Below are 11,012 nucleotides of genomic sequence, written 5' to 3' on the forward strand. Positions count from 1 at the left end.
GCAGATAACACTGAGTTTACATCTATAACATCTTGCATTGTGTCTGGCTAAAGATCTGCTTGATTCCCGGTTTCCACAGCCACATCCTTCTGAGGAATAACTTAGCTCGACATAGGCCTTGAAGGGGATTTTCCCATGTCTTTCTCTCACATGACTGCTGGCTCGTGGTTTCTATCTCACTTTTCCCTGATACCAGCTGTGGTTTCCGGAGCTGCTCAGGAGTGTAAATGTTCACAGCATCACACATCAAACCCTCTAATTGCAGCCTCTCCCAAGTGCAAGAGAGAAAACTCCTGCTCCTCCTCATATGGGCTGTATTTATTAAGTGAAAGCAATGTCTGTGTTCAAGGAGTGCCTTTGCTTAGAGACTTCTATGCTCAGACAACATGCTAAGACACTTCTAAACCAGGATTTTAGCATTAAATCCATGTTATAGAGTTGGGACTGAAGGCATCAGTCCCAACTTCCCAAATGACAGCATAGAAAATCCTAATGCCAACCTTCTCCCCTAACACTTTACAACAAGGGACAACTTATGGACCCCAAAAGATGGGTCCTAGTGAGGGGAACAAGCACCAGCACATACATGGTCATGGGCAGTGATGGTGGCTGGAGCTTAACTGGGTGACTGCACTGTTAAGGAAGCCAAGCTTGGGACCAGGGGCTCAAGGCCCTTGGATCATCAGGGGAGAGGATAGATCCCCCCCCCTCTGAAAGCAATTCTGATGCTGCGTCTGGAGTGATGCATCCCCAAGCCTACATGTCCATAGCTCTTCTCTTCTTCCCCAGAGCTTTGCACTGATCCTGATCTTTCCTTTGCCCCCCACCCTGCATAGGAAGGGAAAGGATGGGGATGAGATGGTGGTGAAGTCCTGCTGCCTTCCCAATCCGCACTGAACATCAGGATTCACTGGGGCTTCAGCCCCTTTCCCTCCTTCCTTTATGTATCCATTCCCCAAAACACATGCTTTTCTGGGGATCAGAGGAGCTTTACACATCACTCTTTGCCAAAACATGGATGAGGAGGACCTCCCCCCTTCTATGGCAAGGGAAAAAGCTGATGGAGATCCAGGAACAAAAGGCAGAGAACTTGTGGTCTGAGGTTAAAAGCAAAGTGCACTTGGTGGGGGGAGCTCATCTTAAAGAGAAGGAAGCTGTTACAACACGAAAGATGTTTGTCCTAGAGGGAGCTGTGTTGTATCTGCCTGCATTTCAGTGATGCTACTGCCAGTGAAGCCAAAGACGGAGCATCCCAAACAGCCTCATAAAGGGAATCTCTCTAACAAGTTCCCAGTTCTTCCTTAGCTTTGTTTGGAAACTCTACACCAGAGGGGAAGTGCTGAACACGTCCTAAAAATAGGAATGGTGATATTAATTACGGCGTCTTTCCCCACAATAGCTGGTGGAAACTGCTAGCCTTTTTGAGACCTCGCTTAGCACAAAAGGTTTCTGTGCTGGTGGTGTAAAAGCAGATTCATTCGCAGGGCTCGCCGTGCCACTGTGCTTCCGAAGCAGAGCTATAGATGGCAGTACGTAGTGTTTACGGAGTTGTTTTCCCCAAGTAAATCTCCTTCTTCCAGCAGAAAGTGAGAGAATGTTATTTGCCTGTGAGAACTCCTAAATCAATGGAAGAGAGTGGAAGTACGCGGCAAGGAAAAGCCTCCGTGGCTGCGCGCTGGCAAACAGAGCCTGAAGTGTAAAATACCTCTGTGCTGTAAAGGATTGTTTATCCCCTTTCACAGGGGTGATACCTCTAGAGCTGAACGAGGAAACAATTCTCCATGCTGGGAAAAAAAGATTAAGATATCTCAACTGGCTGTCACAAAACCCTGAAATGAGCTCAGGATCCCGGGATCACTTTCATAACCCAGCATTTAAGAATGACACGTGAATTCAATTCAGGCCAGGCAAAATGCTTTGCTTTGATTCCAACTTATATTTCCTCTTTGTTATTGATTTACTATCATCAGGTTAGCTTTCAAAAAGTCAAAGTGTTCTTAATGATAATTGTTCGGGGGTTTTGTTTGGTTGCTTGTTTCACAAAAATGCAATATTCCTTTTCTCCTTGTTCTAGTAAAACACTTAATATCATAGAATCATAGAATAACAGAATAGTTAGGGTTGGAAAGGGCCTTAAGAACATCCAGTTCCAACCCCATCCATGGGCAGGGACACCTCACACTAAACCATGACACCCAAGGCTCTGTCCAAACTGGCCTTGAACACTGCCAGGGATGGAGCATTCACAACTTCCCTGGGCAACCCATTCCAGTGCCTCAGCACCCTCCCAGTAAAGAACTTCTTCCTTAGATCCAACCTGAACTTCCCCTGTTTAAGTCTGAACCCATACCCCTTGTCCTATCACTCCAGTCCCTGATGAAGAGTGCCTCCCCAGCATCCTTGTAGCCCCCTTTAGATACTGAAAATCTAAGTCTAAATTAGTGGAATCATAGAATCATAGAATCACAGAATGGTTTGGGTTAGAAAGGACCTTAGGATCATCCAGTTCCAGCCCCCTGCCATGGGTAGGGATGCTTTACTCTGGACCATGTTGCCCAATTTAATGAACTCACTTGTAGCCCAAAGAAAGCTAAGAACCATACTGAAGAAATATGCAACTCGTTGCAAGCTTCTTTCTCTTCCTGCTGCTTATTTGGTGTTTTGAGCTACACAATAAATGGCCTTCGTTAATTGAAGCTTAGTGTAAAGAAGCACCTGAGCTTCCTGACTACAAGAGTACCAGTTCTGCATCAAACCTGCTGATGGCTCAACTAAGAGCAAACTCACGTCTCCACCACCCTTGCAGGAGAAGCAATGGCCTTTACACCTGAAGTTACATAAAAACTCCCTTTGAAATAGAGAAAACAAGTCTCCTGCAGGAGCACTCCCTTCTTCTGTGTGTAAAATTCCTGATAGAAGTGAGCCCCCTAAAAGGTGGCATCTCCGACATTCATGTGTAAAGAATCATAGGTAGAGAATGACCAAACCTTTAGGTCCTTGAATGGGGTTTGTGTGGTAAAGTTTTGGGACTGGGGGAACCACAGGGGAGGCTTCTGTGAGAAGGTGCTAGAAGAGCCAATGCCAGATGGCTCCAAGACGGACCAACTGGTGGCCAAGGCCAAGCCTATCAGTGATGGTGGTAGCACCCCTGGGCTAATATATAACATATATAACATATAACGTATAATGCACATAACACATAATGCGTAACGTGTAACGCTTAACACATATGACATATATAACATATACAACATAACATATATAACATGCAACATAACGTATTTGTTATATAATCAATGATATTTTAGAAGGGGAAAAAAACCCCACACAACCACAGCCAGAGAGACGAGTGAGAATATGTGAGAAACAGCCCTGCAGACGCCAAAGTCAGTGCGGAAATAGAGGAGGAGGTGCTCCAGGTGCTGGAGCAGAGATTCCCCTGCAGCCCATAGTGCAGACCATGGTGAGGCAGGCTCTGCCCTGCAGCCCATGGAGGTCCATGGTGGAGTAGATATCCACCTATAGCCGATGGAGGTGGATATGTGCCATTGTCTGCATTATCAGCTGGTGCAGGGGGATGCTTGACGGAGGCTGTGACTCCATGGGAAGCCCATGTTGGAGCAGGCTCCTGGCAGGACCTGTGGCCCTGTGGAGAGAGGAGCCTGCGCTGGAGCAGGTTTGCAGCAGGACTTGTGACCCTGCAGAGGACCCACGCTGGAGCAGCCTGTTCCTGAAGGATGTACCCATGGAAGGGACCCACGCTGGAGCAGTCTGTTCCTGAAGGATGCTCCCATGGAAGGGACTCACACAGGAGCAGTCTGTGTCTGAAGGATGCTCCCATGGAAGGGACCCATGCTGGAGCAGCTTGTTCCTGAAGGATGCTCCCATGGAAGGGACTCACACAGGAGCAGTCTGTGTCTGAAGGATGCTCCCATGGAAGGGACCCACACTGGAGCAGTTCCTGAAGGATGCTCCCATAGAAGGGACCCATGCTGGAGCAGTTCCTGAAGTCCTGCAGCCCGTGGGAAAGATCCACATTGGAGCAGTTCAAGCAGAACTGACTCCTGTGGGAGGGACCCCACAGTGGAGCTGGGGAAGAGCATGAGGAGTCCTCCCCTGAGCAGGAAGCAGCAGCAGAGGAGTGTGATGAACTCACTGCAACCCCCATCCCCTGTCTCCCAGAGCTGCTGGTGGGAAGGAGGTAGAGAATTTGGGAGTAAAGCCAACCCTGGAAATAAAGGAGAGGTGGTGGGGAGGTGTTTTGAGATTTGTGGGGTTTTTACTATATTAAATAAATGTATTTATTATTTGAGATTTGGCATATTATTTTACATAATATAATTATAACAATATTCTATTAATAGTTATTAATAAATTATTATTATATTATTAACATAATAATTTATTACTATTATTTGGGTTTATTTTATTTGAGATATGATTGATTGTAGATTACATTAAGTTTTTCCCTAAGTTGAATCTGCTCTGCCCATGACAGTCATTGGTGAGCGATCTCCTTTTCCTCATCTTAACCAATGAATCTTTCACGACATTTTCTCTCCCCTGTCCATCTGAGAAGAGGAGTGACAGAGCAGCTTTGCTGGGCACCCAGCATCCAACCAGGGTCAACCCACCACAGTCATCTTCTTGCCCCCATGCTCCCAGCACCCGTGAACTACATCTCCGTGGGTTTCCATAGAGGTCAGCTTTGCACTGATGCCAGAAGAGATAAGCAAAAACTAAAAGCTCCAGAAGTTCACACAAAAGTGTGTTTCCAACCTCATTTTGCAGGTTCATACAATTCAAATCATCTCCCAAGTCTAATTCTTGCAAGCCCAAGTACCCCCCGGCTCCCATAGAAACCAATGGAGTTGGGAGAGTGCTCAGCACCTTTAAAGGTTTATTTCATTGATGTTCCCATGAATGAAAATCTGTGATTTTCCCATAGCTGTATTTGACCCAAGCATGTTTTCATACGCTGAAATCAAAAGCTGATCCTGTAGAACTCATTTGACCTAAGAATATCTTCTATATGCTATTATACAAGGTTGATCCCATAATGCATACCTTATCAAGCTTGGATGTCCTTCAGTAAGAGGTGGATTCAATCTTAAATAAGGGAAGAAAAATAATAGTTTAAGAGCAAATAAAGCATTGATCCAACCTCAGCCCCTTTGTGTTTGTTTTCTCGTTTGGTTTGGGTTGCGTTTTCTCCCTCAGATTTAATTATAATGTATGCTGGAACATTTCTGCTTATGATAATGGAGAAGCCATTTATCAGATGGCTTATCACTGCCTCCTGCCATAAATCACTGTGATCAGCTGGCACAAGCCTGGCTGTTGAGCCATTTGGTAGCAGTATAGAATTCACTCCTCGATGCTATGTGTGTTCATGAATACCCTGCAGTGGTTTCCAGTGAAGTTCAAAGGTTCTGCAGGTGCAATGATATTTCTAAATGCAATGACCTGTGATCTATTTTACTTTTTGATGTCAATGTGCTATCAAAATACAACACTCCTCTAGAGCAAGGAAATTCCTACAACCCACATGAGCAAGGGAGAATGGCGGCACACACCAAATAAATGCTTTGACCGAGGTCATATAGAATCATAGAATGATTTGGGTTGGAAAGGACCTTAAGATCATCCAGTTCCAACCCCCTGCCATGGACAGGGACACCTCACACCAGACCATGTCACCCAAGGCTCTGTCCAACCTGGCCCTGAACACTGCCAGGGTTGGAGCATTTACCACTCATGCCATGATGCTGCAAAAGTCCTACTCTGCTTGACTGTATTACCACACTCAAGTCTGAAAGAGAATAAAGCTGAACTTCATTCCCTTTGAATGGAGTTCAAAAACCGTTTTGTTGGTGGTGCTCTTCTAGGGAAGCTGTTTCCTTTAATCTGAAAATAAGTCACTTTAGGCAGAAAGAACATGTTTTTCTCCCTCTGAGTGTTGAATGTAACATCGTGACTTGTGCATAAAGCCTGCTTCAATTGTGAGGAACTTCCTTCTGTCCTGTTAAAGTTAAACCTCTGTGAAATCCATATGTACCTGCGGACTGAATAAGAGAACAGAATTAAATGTTTAAATAAGCTGAAGGGACTCCATCAAGTAATTAACCTCAAAATATATAAGCAATGCAACTGTTGTATGGGGGTTTATCTTCTGATTTCTTTCTTTCCTTTCTTATTTTGAATTACCCTCAATTTTTGTACCTCAACTTGCTGATAGAAATGAATGCAACTCTTTCAGTTGGAGTGATACTTAACCCATTACTTATATTACATACTTTGATGGAGAAGAGACCGTTTGACTCAAGAATCTTCCCTGTCTTCCCAGCATTTTCTACCTTGTCCAGAGTAATCACAGACTTCAGAAACCATCTCTCCCTTTGGTTAGAGAGGTTTTGGGTTTAGACACAGCCTTTGGAGGCTGCTGGAAAGTTTGGAAGGCAATCTGAGAGGCACATAATAATGGTGGCTCTTATGTGCATTCAATTTATATAGGGAAAAGCTCCTTATCAGCTTTGGAAAACACGGGACCAAGACGATTAAGACAGAGAGAACAATCATTGTCCAAAAGTGAGGTGATGGAGCAGATGACCCCAAAGCCATTTCCAGCATTAGCTGTATCCCCAATCCTGCCTTACCTTGATCAGATTGGCAACACAACCTAAAAGCCTACATCCTAATTGCATTTGTCTTTTTCTTCTTCGTAAATGCCCCTTGCTTTCTATATTTCCTTTGAAGAAGTCTGTGCTATTCAGAGGCTCATTTAATATATAATGAGCCATGTTTGCTTGTTTGTTTTCTTTCTATTAAGAGTGTTTTTACATCAAGACCTATACTTACAGCCAGATGTTGCTAATTTCCTTCCCTGACTTCCTATTCTTCACCACACAAAGGCTCACAGGACTACAGAGAGTTCCTGAAGATGGAGACCAAGTCAACATACGTAAATCTGGGATCAATAAAATATGCTAAAGTCTATGCTGAGGTATCCATTGGTGCTGGAGTCATGAGAAAGCAGAATAGACTTCATTTTAATGTGCTCATTTGGATCAGGGGGGAGAGAAATATGCCCTGTATCAATAGACACGCAAATCTTTAACATGCCTTTAGCAGGCACAGGCTTAGTTTTCTGCACTCCTGATGTAAGGATGTTTTGTCCCAACCACCTCTCCAATGTTCCTTCAACTCCTCCAGACTTCAGCACTGATTCCAGTGCAACCCTGCCAGAGAAAGGCCAGAAGCTTGCAAAAGGATTGGTGGAATGGGATGTTTTGAACCAAGCACCCCTACAATGTTCCTTCAACTCCTCCAGACTCAGCACTGATTCCAATGCAGCTTTGCCAGAGACAGCTCAGAAGCTTGCAAAAGGCTTGGTGGAATGGGAACAAAGATCTCCAGGGATGTTCAAACTCACAAAATCAGCAACTTTACAGGAGTGTAGGAACAACTTGAAGTAATTGAAAGGGACTGGAAGCATCCTACTCGATGCAGCTGCATATTCCTTCCCTAAATGTGGTTTCTTTTTGCTTAGGGAGCTGATTTACTTCAAGCTGCATGGAACTCTTGGAAGTCACCATGCCTTTCCTGATGTCACTGAGATATTTGGTCCAATTGCACAATTGTCACATGTTTATATGCATGACAAAATATGGAAGCCACTCAATGGTGCCAAACACTGCACATTGTAAATGGTTTGGGGCAGAGACCTTCTTTCTGCTCTGCCTTCCTTGAAGCTCTGCTGAAGGATGGCATAAGCATGAGAGAAATGTATATAATGTACCATGATTTTAACAGTGCATAACTTGTTTTCTGGGTTTACTGCATTGCCTCAGGAGGGCTCAGAACCAATGCAATCTTGGCCATGACCTGTTGGTCAGTGATGAGGATGTTGGTGAAGACTGAAGGGCAGGGGAAGATGTCTCCAGACCAGGTATGTTTTTGCTCCATCCTTTTGCATCATAAACCTAATTGAGCTGCACATAAAATATATAATCCACAATCTGCCTTGCAGTAGCAATGGTCCCACACGTGCACATCAGCATGACCTTACTTTTGGGCAAATATGCCATTAAGCCCTACACAGCTGGGAGGTTGGTGATGATGGGTTTAGTTTTAGGCTTGTTCACATTCCCCATTTTCCAGTGTAGATGTCTCACCCTTGGAATCATAGAAGCATGGAAACATAGAATCAACCAGGTTGGAAAAGACCTTTAAGGTCATCAATTCCATTACCTAAGGAGGGCCAAGACCAACACTAAACCATTAGACAAATCCATGAAGAACAAATTCAACAATGCTTATTTAAAAGGGCATCTACATGTGACTTCCTGCATTGAAAGGGTGAAGCATTCTGGCTACAGATAGCTGAGATCTCACACAGCCCTTCTCATGCAGAAAGAGAGATGGTTGACTCTAGCTTTTACTTGCAAAGGACTGTCTTTTGAAAGGAAAGGCTGATCACTAAACTAGATGACAATCCAAATCAGCCTGCACTCATAAGAGATTTTAAGCAAGCATGATACTATGCCACAAAACTGGTTCATTTTGGGGTGTTTTAGCAATTTCAGCAAGAATTTGGAACAATGGGCTTTACTGTTATCCTCAGTGCCTCACTTCATCAAAACAGTGTATAACTACGAAGAGGAATCTTTCCTACCTGTTTAGTCAGGTACTTTCAAGCTAAATAATAGTGAAACACATGCAGGGTAGCCAGTGGAAGTGCTTCCAGAGCAGAAAAACACAGGGGAAATGTCAAACCTGTTCATAATAAGCTGGTTTAAACACACACCGGTAGGGCCACGGATAAGTTCTCTTTCCCAGGCTGAGAGCACCAACAACACCCAGGACTGCATCAAAAGAAGCATGACCAGCAGGTCGAAGGAGGTGATCCTGCCCCTCTGCTCTGCTCTCGTGAGACCTCACCTGCTGCACTGTGAGCAGTTCTGGTGTCCTCAACATAAGGAGGACGTGGAGCTGTTGGAACAAGTCCAGAGGAGTCCACAAGGATGCTCAGGGACTGGAGCACCTCCTGTATGGAGACAGGATGGGAAAGTTGGGGCTGTTGAGCCCAGAGAAGAGAAGCTGTGTGGAGACCTCAGAGCAGCTTCCAGTGTCTGAAGGGGGCTACAAGGATATTTGAGAGGGACTCTTCATCAGGGACTGTAGTGATAGGACAAGGGGTGATGGGTTCAGACTGAAACAGGGGAAGTTCAGGTTGGAGATAAGGAAGAAGTTCTTTACTGTGAGGGTGCTGAGGTGTTAGAATGGGTTTGCCAGAGATGAGGTGAATGCTCCATCCCTGGCAGTGTTCAAGGTTGGACAGAGCTTTGGGTGACATGCTCTAGTGTGAGGTGTCCCTGCCCATGGCAGGGGGTTGGAACTGGATGATCTTAAGGTCCTTTCCAACCCAAACCATTCTGTGATTCTATGACAGGGATGGTTGGAAGAGGCTCTGCAAGAGTGTGACCCTGTACCAAAAAGTGTATGGACAAGGTGGCAGCTGCATAATTAACTGATACACAAAGGACTAAGATCTGGTAACAGTCTGCATTCTAGTCCCAGCCATCTCTAGCTGCTTGTTGAAAGAAAAGAAACACAAAAATAGAAGGAAAACAAAATCCACATCAGACTGCGCCAGTTACATCTCCTGCCCACAGAGAAGGAGGAAAAAGAGATTGTTACTTCTCTTAAACTCCCTTGTTATTCTCACTTGGGGGATGCTGTGATGGAGCCTGGTTTTAGTTCAGTAAAGATGCTGGGTTTTGTCAGGCAAGGTAGCACAGAGAAGTGAAGTTGCAGAAGGGGCTGCCATACCCCTGTGGGCACTGTTCCAGAAGCAGCGTGTTCAGCTTAGCAAACTACCCTACTTCAAATCAAAACCCAGACTCCAGCGCTAACCAGATCTGATGTATTTGCAGCATAGTTTTCAACGAAATCAGTTCTGAATATTTCTCCTCCCAAAAGTCAAAATAAAAAGGTATTGTCCAAATGACACGTTTGCATGCATTTGAAGGATACCTGCTTCACATCATACTCCGTCCCCAGTTCTAGCAGAAAGCAAAGTCTAGACCTCCTGCTCAGCTATCTTTACTGATGTTGGGCCAGTTTTGCATAGATGAGCAGAGGGTAACAGGTTCCTCTGGCTGAATTTCAGAGGTTCAGCTCAGTCAGGAAGGCTGTCAGTCAGTGGTCATGATGCAGCAGAAGCTGAAGAAATGGTTCACCGTCTCTGACTTACAGACTCATGGGATAATGCCTGTTTACTTGTCAGTGGATGAAACTCTTCCAGCACTAGGACCATCTCTGTCTAATGCATATTAGCCATGACCTGGTTGTTGAAATACAGTAGTAGCTGAGACTGGAAATCATCTGCAGTGCATCAAGTCAGGTAGATGGGACTGTGATCCCTCAGCTGAGACAAGCTCACCTTGATGATGCTGGAAGAGCAGCATCTCATAGTCACTGCTCCAGATCTGGGGACAACAATGACATCGGAGACCAGCCTTCATCAAAGGGCAGTGCAGAACACCCCATGGTCAATCACTGCTAGTTTTGAGGGTTGCATGGATATATTAAGGTGGGAGCAGTAAGCAAAACCTGATATTCGCCTAACGTGGAGATTTTAGAACAGGCTGAGGAAAGCAGTAAGTTGCAGTTTCATTCACAGAGTAAAAACACAGCGAGCATCACTAATCCCCAACTGCTCAAATCTGTCCTATTATTTCTCTATTGTCAATTCTATTACGTACCTTACTTATTCTCAATTATATTCAAATGTTATCTGGGATCTAGAGCAATTTCTGGGCCCCCTTAGGCACAGATAACGATATGCTATTTGCTAAACTGAGATATGGGAATAACTGGCTTTCCTTTTCAGTTTGCTGCCAATTCCACAAGGTGAGCAACTAAATAAATAAGTTGGTGGCAGATCTGAAATGAAACTAAAACAATGAAAATCGGCTACCTGAAAATGGAAAGCAAACAGACCAACAAGC

The sequence above is a fragment of the Pezoporus occidentalis genome, unplaced genomic scaffold, assembly GCF_034315485.1.
Source record: "Pezoporus occidentalis ecotype Australia unplaced genomic scaffold, CSIRO_AGI_Poc_V1 ctg3, whole genome shotgun sequence".
Classification (NCBI taxonomy): domain Eukaryota; kingdom Metazoa; phylum Chordata; class Aves; order Psittaciformes; family Psittacidae; genus Pezoporus; species Pezoporus occidentalis.